Here is a 21,840-nt window from a genome sequence, read left to right as displayed (position 1 = left end):
AACCAAGTATTATATTATTGGTCAGATCTTTCTGATCTATTGTCATTGAGTAAAAACTTATGTTTACTTCCTTCAGATTTTTACTTGATATTTCCAGTCTAAAAACCTTTATTCTCTCAAGTCTGTGGCCCTTTGAGTTGAAAGTCATGGCTTTCATAACCCTTGTCTCTACTATATATTTATAAAAGTCAACATAGTTAAAAATGGTAAGATGACAAATTTTATGTTACGTGTTTTTTACCGCGATTTTAAAAAAAAGTCAGTGTAAGTGCTCAAAAGCCAGGATTCGGAGTCTTTGTACTCTATGTATCAAACCTTCCCTGAAAACACTTCATATAGAAAAAGTTAAGTATAGAAGCAAAAATAATTGAAAAAGAAAACCATATAATTCACTTGATATACTCTTTTAAGTGAATTTACATTAGTTATAATGAAATTTTAAGTATTTAACATGACCTATAAGAGCCCATGTAATATGGCCCTGGCCTACTCTTCTAATTTCATGCTGAATCACGCTCTCCTTCACTCAGTATACTCTAGCCACACTCGATTCTTCCATCGTGTTTGATGTGGCACACTTCTTCCAGCCTTGAAACTGTAGGCAGTTCCCTCTGTTCCCCACATCCTCAGTTATTCAGAGCAGTCCCTTTAGTTTCCCCCAGACAAAAGGAGTGTTCTCCATATTGGATGTTCCTTTAGCAGCCTGTATTTCTGTTGTAATGGGATAATTAACTTTGTAAATAGCTGTTTAGTGTTTATTTCCCTTCCTAATCTATGAGCTCCATGAATCTAACCTTTTTACTACTGTATTTCCAGGGTCTATCACAATAGTTTATGCATAATAGTTAAAGAATAAATAGTTATTGAATGAATACATCAGTACCTAAATTAGCAGGTGGCTTTCTAGCTCTTACCAAGAACTATAAGTGTTGGATTGCACAATGCTTAAGATCCATTCTAACTCTAAAGTTACTTGTTTCTAAGATTCTATTTCTAACTCAGTAAGGGTCATTAATCATCAACTTAGCCCATGAGTGTAATAGTGCAAACTTAGGCCCATGTAAAGTTTATATTACACAGGTGTTCTTACCAGTACTTGCTTTTCCAGATGCTTGGTGGATGCCATGACTACAAATATAGTGGGAGACAAGGACTAGACTGAGATATTTAGCCAGGCTTCCAAGTAGAGGCCACCTCTAGAGCAATAGAGATCCCAAAGGTAAAGTGACCCCAATCATGTCTTCTTGCTTTGGGGAGGGGTTGATTTGTTTGACTGTCAAAATTTTAACATATTTTGGGTTCATTTTTATCACAATAAACTAAGCATCAAAAAGAGTACCTAAAATAGAGTAGTTATTCAATAAATATTTGATGAATGAATGAAAGAGAAACCTGCCACTAATGAGCATGTACATACAGCCCATCCAAATATGTCTATAACCAGTTTGTCAAAATTCACGACCTCGCCCTACCTACCACTGAGAAGGCAGGATCCATGGGTCTCTGGAAACTACAATAACTCTGAATGCCCTGACCAGAGTAAAATTGCTTCAGGAAAATATGCTGACCCGGTTTAAAAATCTCTCCAAGTTAAAAACCTTGGCAGGATTGCTAGCTATCAAGCTGAAAGGGATCCAAAACGTTTAGATGTAATATGTGTGCCTGTTGAACTTCAGAAGTAGAGAGTCTCATGCCGGGCTTTTCAAAATGGGTCACTTGTTGCTACAGAAGTGGAGTGGCAGAGGTGGGAAAGGTACTGGGAGATTAAATGGCCCAGCACATCCTCAAATTCTACCATTTGAAAATAGCCTTAATTTAAATCTCTTTTTATAGTGTAATTCCTAAGTGGAGTAATAATACTCTCTGAGTTGCCAGTGGGGAGTGGGCTGGCAACAGGCATTTCTTCGCACAGCTTAAGTAACTAGAGGAACCAAGTGCAAATTCTAACACTCACAATATTACATGGACAGTAGCCAATTCTTCATGGATTTGATTCCATAAAAGTGAGTTTTGGCAGCTCAGGGCAGTAAGACATTGCTTCCTTATTCTTAAAAAAGATTATATCTAGTAAACCATCTTCTTTTCTTCTCCCATCAGCCTCCTTAAATTTTAACCTGTCCGTGCTCAAAGAAGAAATGCCTACATAGATTTGTGTTGAACCTCAGGGGTCACAGGTCTGTTAATTTCATTATTCTAATGAGGTGACAATGAGCAACCTTGTTCTAGAGTGAAAAGTTCAGGTTTTCTGAGATTTGCTGATCCATGATAATTATTACCCAGCATGCCAGAGAGAGCTGATGCTAGAAATTGGATAAATTCCAGAAGGCTGCTTAGAGACCCCATAATTCAGGTCCTAGCCTCAGTGGATACTGCTGGGCTCTGAGAATGAAAGCAAGCCAAGAAAGGCCAGCTGATTACACTGGAGAAGGAGAGATGCTTCTTTAGGGAAGAAAACATTGAGGTCTTAGAGCATAGTCAAGCACAACCAGGTATTTTAGTTCAAAGTCTGGAAGNTCAAATTTCTCAGTTTTGGTGGGGCCTCTGTTTCCTTCCAGGAGCCCAACCAATGCTTTAGCTAACATTTATCTAGTACACACCTTTTGCCAACACTGAATGTATAATCAGGTTTTTTCTCCCATTCCACCCAGGGTTGTTTAAGTGTCATGGGCTTCCATACGAGTTTTGTGTTCTCCTCAAGATACACATAAATTGTGACTATTTTCAAATTCCCTTAGAACTATCTGGGTTTCTATCACCTGCTCCCAAGGATTTTGATCTGTACCAATTTGCTCATTCACAGTTATGAAGGTCCTTGGGAGAATATCTAGAGGTATATCAGCACTATAGATTCCACCCTGCACAACCTCGCTGAGAACTTACATGAAGATGCAGATTGAATTCTGCACCATAAGCAGACACCTTATGGTGTCTCACCAGCAGACATAGAACAATCGTACAACCTTTTTCATAGCTTGACATTTGATGAAGCCATAGTTCTTTGTCCTTTTAGGTGTTCTCACAGTACTTTTCAAAATGGGTCCATTGAGGCAAACACTGCACTATTCTAGAGGCAGGGTTCAGCCAACATTATGGTCAGATTCAGGAGTGCAGAAACTTTCATCAGTAACTGAACATAGCATCATTTTAGAATTAAGCCCCAGATATAATTCTGAGGGGTGCCGGGCATTGGGCTGAATGGGTTTTTATACGTTTTCTATACAAGGAGAGGAATGCTTCTAGCCTAGACAGGACAATATTTATAGCCTATCCATATTTTTTTAACTTTCCACTCTCACTGATGAAAAGCCATTTATTATATCCATTATATTAGTTAGAGCTATCTCCGATGTCTGGGCTTCTGATTAGAAGCTTTACCATGCTATCTAAACACTCCTAGGCAGTATATTCCTGATCAGAATACTGACAGCCCCTAAAATACAGATTAAAATTAACACGTAAATATCATACTGCTTAAGTAGTTTAAATTATTGCAACAAAGATGATAAGAAAGCATACGATAACTGCAATTACTTAATTTCTTATGATCTTTTCATTCTTAAAAAGAAAATGCCTCTATCCCACTTCCCAACCACTATCATGTTGTTCTCCTTCCCTTTATAAACTTCTTGAGAGCAGGCTGCTCTCATGGTCTCTGATTTCTCACCTCTCTCTCATTCTTCATTCCACCATGGTCTAGCTTCTGCCTCCACCAAGCCCCTGAGACAACTATTGCCAAGGGCACAGTGATCTCCATATCACATTATCCAGTGCAAACATTTTAGTCTTTTTTTCCCCTCCTTCCTAAAACACTTGCTTCCTTGACACTTTCCTGGTTTTCCACCAACTTTCTAAACAGTTTTTTTTTAGTCTCCTTTGCTGGCTCAGCATAGTTTTAAAATCTACTCACTTTATTAGCTCATCCAAAGTTATTTCATTCACAACCATGACTTCCATCACCATCTATATGCTGAAACCCAAATATAGACTTCCAACTCAGACTTCTCTGGGCTTCAGGCCTTAATAACCAGCAGCCTATTTCACATTTCTCTTGGATGCCTCAAAAGCACTTAAAAGTTAATGTACTTCAAATGAAATTTATTGTTTTATTCAAAGCAAGGTCCTTTGCTAGTGATTTTTATTCCAGTAAATGGTGTTATCATCTCTCTGTCTAACCCCCTGCCTCCCTCCACACGCACAACCAGGTATTTTAGTTCAAAGTCTGGAAGTCATCTTTAATACATTCTCTTCCACAAACTATGACCAAGCCTAGGTTATTCTACTTCTTCANGACCAAGAATATGTATGAAAAGTGCCTAAAGTACCACACAGCAGGTAGTAAACATTCAATAAAAAATAGCTATTATTATGATTATTTTATTGTTAGTGGTCATTTTCAAGCATTAACTCCAAAATTACTGCCCACTTTATTTATAGCCCCCTCAGGTCAGAACAGACACAATTGAGGGCTTAATCTTGGACAAAAGCACAGCCATGTTACCAAAGTGCCCTGTGCTAGAATAGGTACTGCTGCCTCTGATGACTGCCTTGCCTCCTCAGGTTTTGATTTGTTTCACTGCTAGACTTCAAGTGTCTCTTTCTCTCTTGTGTGAACACTCCTCTTCTGCCTGCTGACAAATAAACTTCCTAGATTCCTCATTAACCCTGAAGTCTGAACTCTATCACTGGTAATGACCCAATTCCTACCTGGATACTCTCTCTGTTCCACCCTCTCTGCCCTGTGTCTTAAGAGAAATGGCTATGGAAGGTTCTGGGGGGACCCATGTTTATGTCAGGCTGTAAAGCCCTACAGTGTGACAATCCAGCAGTTGTATGCCCATTTCAAAGCCCTCTTGCTTCATTTCTCTGCACTTAGGGCTCCACAACACAAAACGGATGGAAATGGTAGGAGGAACAAGGCCTAATTGGCAATTCCTGCTTGGATCGATAGACTCACACTGTTTGCTTTGGAAGGGGAATGGCCTGAATGCATTCCCCACTGTTTGCATGAACCTATCAAGCATCTGATCCATCCCACAGTAAGGGCTGATGGATATGAAAATTACATGGGTCAGGGCTCAAATACAAGTACAGTTCTCTCGGCTTGAGTTAAATCAAGTATTTACTTTGAGACCAAAAGTACAAATTGTGAGCTGTTGAATCAGCTGGAGTTCTCAAAATAGAATTTGACCTGAATAGAGATAACTTCATGAAAACACTACTGGAAACCAAAATGCTTATCTAATCTGTAGGTCTGGCAACATGCACAGCATTATGATCGCTGTTGCTGGTAAAACAGTCTTAATTTTTATGTCTAGAGGAAATTAAGCCAAGAAAAAGAGTACCATTTAGTTCAGAGGAAAGATGTTCATACATTTTATATTTTAAATGATTCCATTCGAGCACTTGGAAAATCAAAGGGCCTTTAGCCAAAAACAGCTCTATGTCACTTGGCTATGTGAAGCTTAACTAAAGCTTGGCCTTATCTAACTTCTCAGAAATACACTAACCAGAGACTGCATAAGAGTTCCAGAGCTAGCATATGCCTACGGGGGATTAGAGAGAAACCAAAAGGAAGAAAAGCAATTTACTCATAATGGGGAAAATAATGGTTATAGATACTAAGTATGAGAAGGGCCATTCCAGATTGTCAAAAAGAGCTTCAAGTTTACCATCACTAAAAGACCATTCCCAGTACAGGCAGGAAAGAGCTCTGGTAATTTCTAATAATAGTGAGAAATGGTATTCCCCTTGGGAACTTTAAAAGCTCACCTTTCCTAACAGTTAAAGGCACATAATTCCAATGAGGAAGAGAACAGCTATTACTTTTCAGAAACTTATGTATATTCTTAGCTTTATTAACAGAGCATGAAAATCCAATATGATTAGGGTAGGTTTTTTTGTTTGTTTGTTTGTTTTTTAGCTGAGCCATCCTGCTACCTGTTGGCAGCTCAGCGGCAGCTCAGCTCAGGCCGGGAATCAAACCACTGTTGCTCAGAGCTCAAACACTTGAGTGAGCTCTTAACCAACTGAGCCACTTGGCCGGCCCTAGGGTAGGCTTTTTAAACAGGCAACTAGCTAGGAAGTATAACTTCAAGAATACCTAAGATGCTTTCTCATGATCCTCATCCTACCTGTATATATTTGCAGTTTAAAAATATTTATTGTTTCTTGAAATAATGAATATTCATTGTAAAAAAATTAGAAAATACAGGCAACAAAAAAAGGATAAAAAGCTAAAACTAATCCAAATCCATAATCTTGAAAGCCATGTGCGAACAAGTGTTAATATTTTGGTGTATAAAAATCCAGGTATACTGGTACTTATACTGGGCAAAGAGAGAAAGAGAGGGAGAGAGAGAATTCTCCATTGAGTGGCTCAATGATTAAAATTGTATCCTATTTGAATTTGGTGTCATTTCTTCAAGCCAAATAGGAACTTTGTTCCTAAAAGGAGACCCTCATTGACCTTTATCAACTATTTACACCCCTATGAAAAGGACATCATTAGCTGCCTTTGAATGAGTTAGTGTGAGTGAGCATTGGAAGTAGAAGCTGCAGTTTAGGGCCATTGGTCACCTGAGTTCAAATGTTTAACTATGGGTTGGGTAAAGAAAGGGCATAAAAAGGGGAGGTTGATGGGTGGAAAACTAACATGGCCTTCTGAATAATGCTGACAAACTCAAGCCCTAGGCATAGTAGTTAAACTTTAGAGACCAGACAACAACAAGGCTCCAGCCCCTGGCAGGAGTACTGGAAAAACTGGAGATGAGATTGTAGGAAATTCAGAGTTACATTTTCCAGCCTCTTGGACCAGAAGTCTCCACTACATCCTGGGAAACATATATCAAATGGAGCTAAAGAGAAAAAGGGAGTGAGTGAAAAAGTGATTGGGGCCATAGAATGTTGGAACTGATGGAGACCTCAGAGATCATCTTGGAATCTCCTCCTCCTCTGAATGATGAAATAGACCAAAGAAGAGAACTATACAGATCCATGAGCTGGAAGAACTAGGCTGTTGAACACAGAACAGATCAGAGTGGGTGTTCAGGACTAAGATGGCAACCTCTGCAACTGGGAAAAAAATGCTCTTTGAAGATACCTGTATGATAGATTGGTGAAGGAGGTAACTGACATGAATTACAGTTCATGAGCAGTTCCTTTGCTTCTTCATAGAGTTCTTTCCTGCAGGCTTGATTTTCCTAATGGTCAAATTAATGGAGACTAACAGAACAACCATCATTGATAATCACCTGAAGACAAGTTGAACAGAAGTCCTATAACTAAGGATATACTGAAAAAGCCACAGAGAGACTGGTAGGAGGGGCAGAGACGTGGGAGGGGCTGGTCCCAAGACCCACATGTGGTGGCTAAAAATCAGGAGAGCTATCTCAGGTGCAGAGGTCCTCCCTGAGAAGCAAGGAGTCCAAGCCACACACCAGGCTCCCAGCCCAGGGTTCCAGTGGCAGGAAGAGAAGTCCCCATAGCTTCTGCCTGTGAAAATCAGCTGAGATTCTGGCTGAGTGAGACAGAGGACTGCTGGAGCCCTCTCAAAGGGCATGTGCAGGGACTTAGTCACTGACAAACTAACTCACTCTGAGCTCCAGCAAATGCAGTAGCAGCTTTAAAGGCTCCAGGGAAATATGGGGAGAAACTGAATTGTCTGGCTTCCGGGTGAAGAGTGAAGGTGTTAAAGGCTCACAGGGATGTCCAAGAGAAGACTCAACCCAGAGCAGCAATGACCAGGTTCTTGTCTCCACAAAACAAAGAATTCAAGAGCAAGACAGATGCAGGAAAACACAGGGAGTTTATTGAAACAAAAGTACACACTTGAGAAGGAAGTGCGGGTGAACACAGAGCTTGAGTCTGCTGAGGAAATCCCAAAGAGTAATATTTTTCTCCCTTAGGGGTGGGAATTGGTGACATCCCATTGACGTGGCTCATCTGTCTTCTCCCCCTGGATGGGACGCTCCAGGTCCCGCTTTTTCTTCCTTATTTGGTTGCTCTGGAACTGTCATGTTGTCAGGTACATTAAGTCATAGTGACCACAATGTAAACAAGATTACAATGACATTAAAATTAGCTAAAGGCCAGGTTCAGGTCATAGGGATCAGACAAGCTGGATAAAACTGGTTCTTGTTTTTCTCCAGCTTCAGGTGTTAGTTGCAGTCACTTAATACTTGTATAACCAGGGAGGTACCTCACACCATATCCTGGAGAGGGTGGACAATTCCTTAGGCTACTCATCCTACCTCAGAGGGGCAGCTTTCTCCTAGACAGAAGTGCTGTCAGACACCATTGTTCCTTTGTTGAGACTTCCCCACTCCCAGCATGCAGACTTAGGGGCCACCATATCTGAGTCTCTGTCAACCTAGTTAACACCATCTGCCCCACCCTGGTGATTCCCTGAGACCTGCCACACCCAGTGTGCAGGCCCACTCAAGTCACTTCCAGTGACATTTCCATACAAACGGCTTGTCTTGGCTCATGCTTCAGACCTCCCTAAAATCTTTCAAAGGTTTACAAACCTCATACATAAGCACCTGGCCTCTACATGCCCCATACCTCTTGCTAAGCAGCCCCAAAACTTACACTAGTGGCAGCTTGCCTAAATTCACAGCTTAACCTCTCCCAGACACCTCCAAGCCCAGTGTGGGTGGCAGCCATCTGCAAATTGCTTTGTGGCTCATACAAAGGGACCCCAGGAATTACACAGGATGAGGCTAACCTTAGCCTGTAATGAGGTCCCTACCAGGAAACCCTGGGCCCAGCATTACTGGTGGCCAGTTTGGACCATGGCAGGGCACAACCAGGCCATCTCTGCAAACACAACCAAAGGCTATACTGGGCAGGCACCAGAGCCCAGCTAAAGGGAATCCTGCACCATAGAGTCAGCCCCTGCACAATAGCTCCTCCACTGTAGTCATGGCCAGTCCTCACAACCAATCAGCCTGAGGGTCAATCCCTCCCATTGATATGCAAACAGAAATCAAGGCTCAACTACAACAGGAGGGCACACATAACACACACAAGAGACACACTTGCAGCACCCAGAAAGACACCCACTATATAAAGCTACTCTGTTATGACTGGGAGACACAGCAGGTCTACCTAATACATAGAAACAAATACAGGGAGGCAGCTAAAATGGGGAGACAGAGAAACATGTCCCAAATGAAAGAACAGAACAAAGCTCCAGAAAAAGAACTAAAAAAAAAAAAATAGAGACAAGCAATCTTTCAGACACAAAGTTTCAAATACTGGTTATAAGGATGCTCAGTGATCTCAATGAGAACTTTAACAAAGAGATAGGAAACATAAAAATAAAGAAAAAACATAAAAAATAAACAGTCAGAAATGAAGAATGCAATAACTGAAATAAAGAATACATTAGAGAAAATCAACAGTAAATTAGATGAGGGAAAGGATCAAAATGGTTATTTAGAAGACAAGGTAGCAGAAAACACCTAATCAGAATAACAATAAGAAAAAAGAACTCCCCCCAAATTAGGACAGTTTAAGGGGCTGCTGGGACAACATCAAGTGTAACAACATTCACATTATAGGGGCAGCAGAAGGAAAAGAAAGAGAGCAAGGAATTGAAAACCTATTTGAAGAAATAATGATAAAAAATGTCCCTAACCTGGCAAAAGAAATAGACATACAAACTCAGGGAATTCAGACAGTCCCAAACAAGATGAATCCAAAAATACCCACACCAGGACACATCATAATTAAAATGCCAAAGCTGAAAGACAAAGAGAATCTAAAAAGCAGCAAGAAAAAAGCAATTAGTTACCTACAACGGAGCTCCCATAAAACTGTCAACTGATTTCTTAACAGAAACTTTGCAGGCCAGAAGGGATTGGCACAAAATATTTACAGTGATGAAAAGCAAGAACTTACAACCAACATTACTATGCTACTCAGCAAAGTTATCATTTAGAATTGAAGGACATATAAAGAGCTTCCCAGACAAGAAAAAGCTAAATGAGTTCAACACCACCAAACCAGTACTATAAGAAATGTTAAGGGGACTTCTTTAAGACCAAAAAAAAAAAGTTACAAAATATGAATAATAAAATGGCAGTAACTACATACTTATCAACAATTACTTTCAATGTACAATAAATGAGTTAAATGCTCCAATCAAAAGACATGAAGTGGCTGAACGGATAAGAAAACAAGGCCTTTACATATATGCTGCCTACAAGGGACTCACTTCAGATCAAAAGACACACACAGAATGAAAGTAAAAGGATAGAAAAAGATATTTCAGGAAACTGGAAATTAAAAAAAAAAAGCTAGGTTAGCAATATTTATGCCAGAAAAATAGGGGTGAAACAACGCTGTAACAAGGGACTTAGTAATTCCATTTCTGGGTGTTTATCTGAAAACCCCAAAACACTACTTCAAAAGAACACATAAATCCATTTGTTCATTGCAGTACTATCTATACTAGCCAAGGTATGGAGGCAGCCTTGTTTTCCATTAATGGATGAATGGATAAAAAAGAGGTGGCACATGTATACAATAGAATATTACTCAGCCATAAAACAGAATAAAATCTTGCTATCTGCAACAACATGGATGAACCTAGAGAGTCCTGAGTGGAGTAAGTCAGACAGAGAAAGACAGATGCCATCGATTTCGCTTATATGTGGAATCTAAAGAACAAAAACAGAAACCAATAAAGAATCAAAGAACAAATTCATAGATATAGAGAACATTGTGATGTTTGCTGGATGAATGGGACGTTGGGGAGATGAAAGGCATTTAGAAGTACAAATTTATAGTTACAAAATAGTCATGGAGATGTAAAATATAGCATTAGGAAAATAGTCAATAATAGTGTAACAACTATGTACATATCAGATGGGTACTGGATTTATCAGGGTGATCAGTTTGCAAGTTATATAAATGTCTAATCACTATGTTGTACACCTGAAACTAATATAATATTGTATGTCAACTCTACTGGAAAAATAAAAATAATTATTTAAAAATTTGTAAAATAAACATAAAAACTAATCATTTTTTAAAAGAAAAAATACGTCATAATGATACCTGAACTACTTAAAATTCACCCAAGCATCTTTAATTTAATTACATATTATTTTTATATAACTGTATGTCTCTATACTGTTGCATATTTTTAAATATTATATTGAAATAAACCTGTTTTGAACTTTTATTTCAATCTTGATCTCCTCTTGATGAAGTCATTTCTATATATTAAAAATCTTCTACCACAAAATAACAGTTTTCTCCAGGTATGTATCATGTCTGGAAACCTAGTCACTAGTCACCTGCGTTTTTGTAAGTACTTGAATTAGCTATTTATAATTCTTCTTTTCCCTCTCTCTTTCTTAGATAGATCAGATAGAAATAAATAGGGATATGGAACAAGGTTTACATTTCCAAAACAAAATAAAAGAACTTTTAACAGCTTTGTTTCTCAATAGCTGGAGTCAACAATAAAAGGGATTTTATGTGAAGTAATGTATTCATCAGAAGTTTCCAGCTTCTTCCAAACCATACCTTAAAGGCTTTGCCTATTGCTTAACTACAACCTCTATTATTGATATCCTTATATTTTCCATGCATGTCTAGAATGGCTTCTACATTACTGAATAACCTATGTGTACATGTTATTCCTTTCAGAGGGTTTACTTGAATGAAGCTTTCCTTCATAGCATTGCAAGGAGCTGTGAAGAAAATCACTTTGCGCAAGCGGAAGTTCCTTCCCTCAGCCTCTTGTGTGGAGAGAAGTGCTTGTGAAGAGAGTGGGTAGCCCGTGGAAGAAGAGAAGAGAGGGAAAGGTCTCTGCACCAGAAAGTGTAAGGTGACTCTGCCTCCGGGTGAGAATATATCACCCTTTTTTGACCATCTCATTCACCCTCAGAGATCAGAAATAAACAATAATTTGGATCCTTGGGGGCTACTTGGCCTGATAATAGAAAAGAACAGTGGTAGGTTCCTCCCTTTTTTGGGAGAGAGACAAGCCAGGAAACACAAATTTTTCTTATGCCTCCCACTTTAAAATCCTACTGCTTTGGGTACAAGTTAACTCTAGAAATGCTTGGTTTGACTCTAGAAAAGGAGCTTCCTATACAATGTTCACACATGCCTTCTTAAATTTACTGTGAATTTCATTCGATTACAACTCAATTTTTTTTTTTACTTTTGCCAGTCTCCACTGTTTGTATAACATGTATATATGTTTATTACTTTTAAAACATAGAGCCATTGAGACAATAAAAGTAAACCAAAACTTTATTAAAAGTAATTGGTAGTTAGTCATGGGTGTGTAAAGTACAGCATAGAGAGTATAGTCAATAATGTTGCAACAACTATGTATAGTCTCAGGTGGGTACTAGACTAAATGAGGGATCACTGCATAAATTATATAGACGTCTAACCACTATGCTGCATACCTGAAACTAATATAAAATAATATTGACTAGCAACTGTAATTGAAAAAAATAAATAACTTTAAAAAGTATGTATAAAATAAGAAGATTTTTCTCTTACAATTTAAGTTTTAAAAATTGAAAATTGCATGCACAGTATGAAGATAAAATAAAGGGGTAAAATATGCATGGCAAAAGCATTAAAACCTACCACACTCTTTGGTAATTGTCTTTGGGCAGGGGTGGGTGAGCTTTGGGTCAAACTTTTTCCCTTCTTGCCATGTTTCTCTATTTTTCATTTTTTCCTTAATGAACATGTGTTTCCAAAGTTTCTGCCTCCCATTTGCTCAGTAAGTAATGACACTCATGTGCCCTTTTGACTCTCTTGCAATTTTTTGAAACTGCCCCCAGGTTCCTCCAATGCCTGGTTTTTCATTGTTGCTTAGATAATGTGGGAAGGCCATGATTTGGACAAGAGTCGGCCTTATGCTTCTGCAGTTAAGAATGAGGATGAGTGCGAGCATGAGTAACAAAGTCACTGAAAAATGAGAAAAACTGACTCATAAAATGTACCTAGATGACTTTTCTTGCTCACTTCTCTAAAACACCCCTGCACATTTTAACTTCAATTAGTACCACTATGTGTTCCCCTGGGGAATAGCACCACTGAGGTCTGCCATTTGCATTCCAAGTCCTCAAAACAGGCCACATCACACCATAGTCTACTACTATAAATTGTTCCTTAACAGAATTCACAGGTCTGTGTCTCCAAATACATTTGCTTTATTTCCCATTTTCTGCCACTCATGTTGCCTTGGTTTTCATAATAGATAAAAATATTTCCTCCATACATTTCTAAGAAACAAAAATCAGAAAAATATAGAAAAGAGTTCTAAAGTCAGCTTAGACTCACTGATGCATTCATTGTGTTAAGACAGGGAACTGGGCATAGAAATGCAAGAGACAGCTCATGCCTTCAACGAGATCAGGGTCCAACAATGCAGATTGATAGGAAGAACAATTATAGCTTCCTCTGGAAAGTGGCATGTGAGTAAATGAAGAGGCTCTAAGAATGCTGGGGAGGCCTAATTCAGCTGAAGGCATAGCCAGAGAAGACTTTTTCCAGAAGTGTCAAAGACCTGAAAGAAAAATAGAAGTTAGGGGGTAGGGAAAGGAGAGTAAGTATTCCAAACAGAGGAAATGGCATGTTCAAAGATCAGAATCAAGAAAATGAGGGATTGGGCCGGCCGAGTGGTGCGACGGTTAAGAACTGGCTTGGGATGCCAGAGGGTCCCGGTTCGGATCCCACATATGAGGGCCAGTGACACTGCCCTCCACAGCTAAGATGCTGAACAACAGCTCAACCTGGAGCTGGGCTGCCGTGAGTCACTGGCGATGGCATAGGCTGCAGCCCCTGCTGCAGTGGGTTGCCATGGGCTACCGTGTGTAGCCAGCAGCCAGTGTGAGCGGCCATTCAGAAGCCGGCGACTGATCTGCCTCACCTGGGAAGAGTGCAATGATGGTGCCAATTTGGGCCAGTGAAGCAACGTCCTCAACAACTAGACTGAAGAACAAAACAACAGCAACTTGTCTGTTCCCCTTCCCCCAATTCCCCAGCACTGTTTCCATCCCCCCAATTCCCCAATAAAAATCTTAAAAAAAAAAAAAAGGAAAAAAGAAAATGAGGGATTGTGATTATTCCAAGATGGCTTGGATACTAACTATAAGTAAAAGATAGGGGAAAGACACAGCCGGAGAGGCAGATGGGGACCTATCATGTTATGCTAAGTGAGGGAAGTGACCAAAGCACTGAATGACATCAAAGCAAATGAAATACATGATCAGATATTGTGCAGTTTGAAAGCTAGAAAGGATCTTAGAATTTGGTGTGCCATCTTGCAGCTGAGGACACTGAGATCCACAGAGGTTAAGTGACTTGCCCAATGTCACACAGCTTGTTAAGGGTAGAGTCTAGAACAGTGCAGGACTCTTTCCACTCCCTCATGCTTTCTTTCCAAAAAGGCAGATGGCTGATCACAATCCTATGAGTCAAGCTACCTTCTCCAGAATTTTGCACAAGACTTTATGTTCAAGAACAAAGGTTACCTGCTTTTGAGGCAGCTGCAAGCTTAACCTCCCCCAAAATGAAAGTAGTCTTCAATGCCAACAAGGATTTCCCAAGCATTTCCAAAACCAGAGCAGTGTTTAAGACAGAAAGAAATAGGATTGAGAAAAGAATGAAAAAGTGGGTTCAGTGGAGTAGAGGTCTTATTCTTAGAGCATCTTCTACTCCCCTGCTTTTTATTCAAATGACCTCAACCCTTCCTATTCTGCTCATCATTCTATGTGCCTTTGTTCCCTTCTGGACTCATTTCTCATCCTTTCCTTCCCATTACTCTCAATTTCTCTTTCCTATGCCCTAAATGTGGGCAGTCAGAATAAAAGACTGAGGAGGTGGTTGGGATCATGAAGAAGAAACTCAAAATATCTTTTCCCAATTTGAGCTGCTAGCTCAAAGTTAGCCTTCTTCTAACCTACTTGCCACCCTGCCAGCACGCAGTGGGAACCCCAGTAATGCTGGGAAAACCCATTATCAATGTTGCTGACGCCCCAAGGCTGAGCAGTTGATCCATTAGCTCTCCTGGTCCTCCCACCAGAGATGAAAGGCCATCCAAACACTAAACAGATGGAATTCCAGCTGCTTCTGAGCCACCTAGGTGGGGTGAGTGGAGGAAAATGAGGCATTTGGGGATTAGCCACTTCTGGCCCCTCGTGCTCTGGCTTCTGGGCCTTAGCTAACAATGCCAGTGAGAGGCTGAAGCCACTGCCCCTCTGAAGCCAGGCTGGACAGGCCAGGGAAGAGAGGCAGCATTTGCCTTATCCCCCTGCCTTTTTGAACTTGTTTGACTGCCAGCAGGAAGGCCGCCAGGGGACCAGGGCACTGCAAGAAGGGAGAAGATGATGTTCTTTAGAGGGAGTAGCTCTGTCTTTGCATGATGCATAGGCCCACAAAAGCCAATCTCGCTTGCAGATAAAGTATATTTATTTTGTCCAGCTTGGAGCTGACAGGAGGAGGTTCACTGGCGGGATGGTTTCCGGCCTATTCATCTTTTTTCTGGTAAAACCACCTCTTAGGGGAAGGCGTCTAGGTTGTTTCCTTTCTGCTGGGGCTGCTGAGCACCTGCTGACTGTGGAGCCTTCTGTTGACTCCAAAAGGTCTCTGCCCCACTGGGACTATTCTTCCAGCCACCTGAGCCACATAGGTTTCTAGCAGCAGGCCTGTTGACGGAGCAAATGACTGATGAGACAAGAGGATCTCATCCCTTTCCAGAAAGAAGATGAAAGCAGCATGGGGTCCAAACCCAGCAGTGGCAATTTTCGCTCTGGCTGGCAGTGCTGGTGGAATCTGATTGACGGTGAGAAAGGAATGTGCCCAGAGAAGATGACTGACTGGAAAATGGAAGCTCTCAGGGTAGGAGAGACTCTGCTCTTGGCCTTAACATCAGTCCAGCAATTTTGGAAGTCTCAGAATCTGTGGAAAAATTGGTTCTGGATTATTTTATTTTTCAATTTAATGTTCAGTACATTTAATATTAGGTGCTTCTTACACTTACATTTAATAAAATGACCCAATTTTAAATATGTCACTCTTTTGTACACCACTTTGTTCCAGTTCCGCTTTTATAAGTTCACATTTGAGAATTATTTGTTTGGTCATTGAGTCTATAAATATTATTGAATATTAACTACTACAGGCTCTGAGGAGACAAAGATAAGTGAGCTCAAGTCCTAGCTTTGAAGAGTTCGCAGCCTGGAAGGGAAGAAGAGCTTGTAAGTGAACACACTGAATTCCAATGGGGTAAAGACATGGAGCAGGTGTCAAATACAATTCTTCAGAGCGCAGGATAAATCAGAGACTGCTCAGCGTAGATAATATTTAACACGGGAAGGAAAAGATGAGTCGGCAGAGAGAACAGAGTTCAAGGCAGATGGGCTTGAATGCTGAGGTGTGTTCAAGAATTGTAAGAAGTCCATTTGGACTGAAGCAAAGATTTCTTATGGAGCGACATTGGGAGATGGCTCTGGAGAGGAAAACTAGGACATGCCCCCCACAAAAGGGCATTGTCTGCTATGGTATTGGTATTTGTATTTCATCTTATTGGCCAGGGTTTCCCCAAGGTTTTTGATGTGAGGGTCCCTGTTTTGACATCAAAAAGTTAGCAAATTGTAAGAAAATGGAGCCCATTGAGGTTTAAACAAAATGAAGCTGACTGACTGGTGAGCTAGGACACTTAGCTATCTTGGTGGATTTATCTAAGTACCTTAATTAGCACCAGGAACCCAGTGAGAGCTTGATAAATGTTTGGTGAAGAGAATTAAAGCAGCTTCTCCCCACAAAGCTCAAAATCTAATGGAAAGAGAGATGTATTTGTTCCCTGTGGCTGCTGTAACAAATTACAAAATACTGGGTGGTTTAAAACAAACAAAAAAGAAAAGGTATTTTCTCACAGTTCTGAAGGCCAGAAGTATAAGAAAAGTGTCAGCACAGGTTTGGCTCCTTCTGAAGGCTCTGAGGGAAAATCTATTCCCTGCCACTCTCCTAGCTTCTGGTGGGTGCCAGCCACCCTTGTGTTCCTTGGCTTGTAGATGCCTCTCTCCAATCGCTGCCTGTATCTTTACATGGATTCCCCTTAGTAATCTGTGTCTTCACTTCTTCTGTTCCTTATAAGGACTCTTGTCATGGGATTTAGGTTCCATCTAGATAATCCAGGATGATATCATATTGAGAGCCCTAACTTAATTATATCTGCAAAATCCCTCTTTCCCAATAAGGTCACAGTTACAGGTCCTAGGGGTTAGGATATGGACATACCTTGGGGACCACCATTCAACCCATGACAGGGGAGTTTTGACAATGTCACCCACCTCAGCTGGTCAGGGTACTTTTTTGCCACAATTCTGTCACCTGCAACTCAAATAATTCCCCAGACAAAGACAGACATCTGGACTAACCAAATGAATAGAACCCATCCTGAGCCATGAAGTCCATACCCCTGCCTCCCGGACCAGGAGGCTGGCGCCCAAATGGTTCCAACGTTAGACAGAAGCTCCATGAAAAGAGGAATTATGCCTCAGGTTCAGCACTGTGTCCCCAAATCCCAGTTTAGTGCCTGACACATAGTAAGCACTCAAAAAATATTTTTTTCAAATAAATAAATGATTCAATATAAAAAGAAATCTCACCACTACTCTTGCTAATCTAAACATTTCAGGTCACGCTTCAGTCCCCATAAAAGCTAATTCTATCCTTATGAGATAAGCCTAGAGTCTCTAAGTTACTGTTGAGTTAGAATCAATACAGGAAATCCCTCTGAGTTTGCAGGAAATAAGACAAATTCTCAGAAATTACAGTCACTAACAGTCTTTAGGACATCAGACCACTTGGAAATAAAGATGTTTAGCTCACACATTACTGCCCTCAGAGTTAGGCCAACCTGCCTATCACCAGTGCTAGTTTAAAGGATCCGATGAATGATGAAATATCTCCTTGCATCTCTGTCCAGAAAAAGAAGACAGATTTTTCTGGAACTATCTGGAGAGTTTCTAAGCTGAAAGATAATAGAGATGGAAGAAAGATTTATAAATCCTGCTTCATCCAGCAGCTACTACCTACATGTAACTATTGAGCACTTGAAATATGACTATGCTAAATTGATAGGTAATGTAAATATAAAATGCATGCCAGATTTTAAAGGCTTAATATGAAAAAATAAAATAAAATACCTTCTAATAAATTTTCATGTTAATTACAGGTTGAAATGATATTTTTGATATGTTGGGTTAAATAAAATAATTATTAAAAGTAATGTCACCTACTTCTTCTAACTTTTTTTAATGTGGCTATTAGAAAATTTTAAATTACATATGTGGCTTGCCTTTGTAGCTTGCATTATATCTCTACTGGAGAGTTCTGGTCTAGAGCATTGTGAATTCTGAGGCTGGGATGAGGGTCCATGGGAAATTGCCAACTCTAAGCACAGTTCCCTTCACCTGCTCCAGCACTGGATTACATGAGGAACTTGTCTCTTCCCTTGCGGTAAACAATATAGATCAATGCAGAAACTCCCAACTATTCTCCTTGCCTTCATTGTCACTCATTTCCAATCCTAGCCCATGGAACTGCCACAGACACCTTTCTATAGCACAACTGTTTGGTGGTGGGGAGGCAGACCATTGAACTTTAAACTACACTTTAAAAACTGTGGTACTCCACATCACCAACAGAGGAAAATCTTCAGTTAGTCTGGTGCGTAAGGCCTTCAATCTGCCTGCAATATTCACCACTAGGCACCATACTGCATGTCATGCTGAGCTAATTATTCTTCCCTGAATATAATAATAACAGGCAATAGATTTAGAGTTTGCTGTGTGCTGGTGATTAATTTAATCATAATAAACTATTTTTTTGGAGTAGATGCTATATTAGCACCATTTTACAGAAAAAGCAACTGAGGTACTAAGAAGTGATAAACTAGCAAGTGGCAGAACTAGAATTTAAACAAAAGCAATCAATACCAGAGTCTGTTCTTAACCACTGCACTATTTTCTGACTTTGCCTATACTGTTCCCGCTGCTCTTTCTCAACTTGTGAGTTCAGCACACACACATATGCACGCTTTAATACCCAGATCAACTATCACATCCCTTATGAAACCTTCATCACTCCCACAGGGATTTAGATGTTTCCTCTTCCAGCAAGTATCATATTCCTTTATTATTGCATTCAAGTTGGAGTCTACTGCCCTCTTGAGATTTACATAATGTTGGCTCATACTCCAGTTTTTCAGTCAGTGGAAATCCCAAACTTTCCCCAATATTTCTATGCTTGCTCTGGGAAAACCTCAGGCTCACAGTCAACTGAGCCTCTGGGATCCAGTTACTGTGTGTGTTGTCTCTGTTCCTGACAGCCCAGACCCAAACAGGAACCTAAGCTATATGTTTAATTTTTACAAAAATGTCCTTCCTTTATAGCATTTGTCCTTATAACAACTTACTAAATATATGGGCATCACAGTGAGAGATTACACTGTGCTATTCTGAAAAACAAATGACAATTTTGTAATATTTATTCCCATTCTTAAAATTCATTTTATATACCAAAGAGTTATTTATGATCCCTTTACTCTTCATAGTGTCTAGCTTTTTGCTGTCTTGTTGATGTTCCTCTCCTTCCCTTTCTGTGCTCAGCCCTCTATTTTCAAACCTGAATCTCCATCCTCCATTTTTCAGGAGGAATTTATATTTTCTTATGCATAAGAAATTTTGTTTGTTCATTTTTTGTTAGGATATCTTCTACTTAAAGTAACTTATAGTAATTTGACAAATACAATTCATCCTCTGAGAGAAATTTGAATAAGAGCTGTTAAAATAATAAAAATTTCACTGCACCAGAGAATTGTTTCCTTATGCATCTACATTACATGCTGTTTAATTGTATGTCTCCAGAACCAAACAAAGTAGATGTCCAGTAAATATTTGCTGTTCAATGAATTAATGATTTATTAATTAGAGCTATCTTCCTAGACAACCAGATGTCCTCTTAATAAACTCAAACCTAAAGTTTCTGTGACTACTGACTCTATAGAGAACAAAATTCCTGTTCTATAGGAAATACTTCTTTAGGACCATGAGAGGTTGAGTCACATGTGGTTCCTGAATACATTAGAGCTTTTCTTGTCCAGATGGGAGTGACAACCACATTGCTCAGGAAGTAAACTGTTCAGATGATGGTCCTCTTTGCCTCAAACTCAAAGGCTGTAGTTCCTAAGGTCAGCAAACATTAATAAACACTAGTTTGTGTAGATCCATCTGAATAGCCAAAATATTTGCTTCTGTTGAGAATGTTTAAACAGATTTCATCAAATATATATTTACATTATGAATTGTTTATAAATACAGGAAATTACAAAAATTGATACATCAAAAATTCTTCAACCACCTTCTAGGTTTTTAAAATATTTTTTCTCCATACTTGATCCAGGTCTTTTTTCAAACAAAATAAAGCATTACAGATATAGTTGAACCTTTATCTAATCATAACCAAAATTTCAAAAATTGTTATTTGTCTTTTTGTCCATATTTTCTACTTTTCTGACAGTAATATTATGTGTATTTTATATAAACATTAATGGGATAATATTAAATATGTTCTTGTAATTTTTTTCACTCAAATTTATACTTTCAAACTATATGTGTACAAGGTCAGACAATTAAGTTCATGAACTCATCCTAGAAAAAGTGCTGCATACCCTCATTGCTGAATATCACTACAGTCACCTTTGAAGAACTCCCCTTGGGAAGCTATGTACCAACACCAGCGCCTAGTCCACCCTTCAAGGCAGTTTTGGAACTCTTTTTCTGAAATGGCCATCAGAGTTGTTGTTGTATTACCCTTGATGTCCTGAATGTCTTCCTTTGAATATTTCCTTTATCTTCAGGTAAAGAAAGAAGTCATAGGGGGCCTGACCAGGTGAGTAGAGGGGGTGTTCTAATACAGTTCTTTGTTTAGTGGCTAAAAACTCCCTCACAGACAGTTCTGTGTGAGCTGGTGCACTGTTGTGATACAAGAGCCATGAATTGTTGGTGAAAACTTCAGGTTGTCTAACTTTTTCATGCAGCCTTTTCAGCACTTCCAAATAGCTAACTTGGTTAACTGTTTGTCCAGTTGGTACAAATTCATAATGAATAATCCTTCTGATATCAAAAAGGGTTAGCAACATTGTTGCAACAAGTTTGCAAACTTGTCAGACCTTTTTAACTGCTGTATAATTAAATATATTATATTTGAATACAATATTTTATATAAGATTTATATATTCATTCTCTTAGTATTAGACATTTATATTGTTTACTAATTTTGCTACTACAAACAATATCGCATATATTTGCATATGTCTTGCACACACGTACAAAGTTTTTGTCCAAGTTATGTACACAATATTTTTTACTATCTGGATATCAGTTTTTTCTTTAAACCCATTCAAAATGTCTGCTACTTTGTGACATCAGTCTTAACTTTGTTTTCTTTTGTTTTATAGAATTTTTAATGCATGTCTAATGTACAATTTTTTAGTGTTTCAAAAACTTTCTTTTATGGTTTGTGCCTGTTGTGTAACATTTAAGAAATCTTTCCCTACCTTCACCATCATCAAGATATTCTCCTACATTTTCATTTAAAAGTTATAAACTTTACTTCTCACATTTAGTGAATGTGGAATTTAGTTTTGTGTATACTGTGTGGTTAGGATGCAAATTGTTTTTCCCATATGGAAATCGAATTGCCTTGTACCATTTATAACATAATACTCCCTCATCCACATTGCTTTTTAACGGCTTCTCTGTCTTACAATTGTTTGCAAACTTGTTGCAA

Source organism: Hipposideros armiger, unplaced genomic scaffold (assembly GCF_001890085.2).
Source record: "Hipposideros armiger isolate ML-2016 unplaced genomic scaffold, ASM189008v1 scaffold_896, whole genome shotgun sequence".
In the NCBI taxonomy this organism is placed as follows: Eukaryota; Metazoa; Chordata; class Mammalia; order Chiroptera; family Hipposideridae; genus Hipposideros; species Hipposideros armiger.
Note: the sequence above shows the minus strand (reverse complement) of the source record.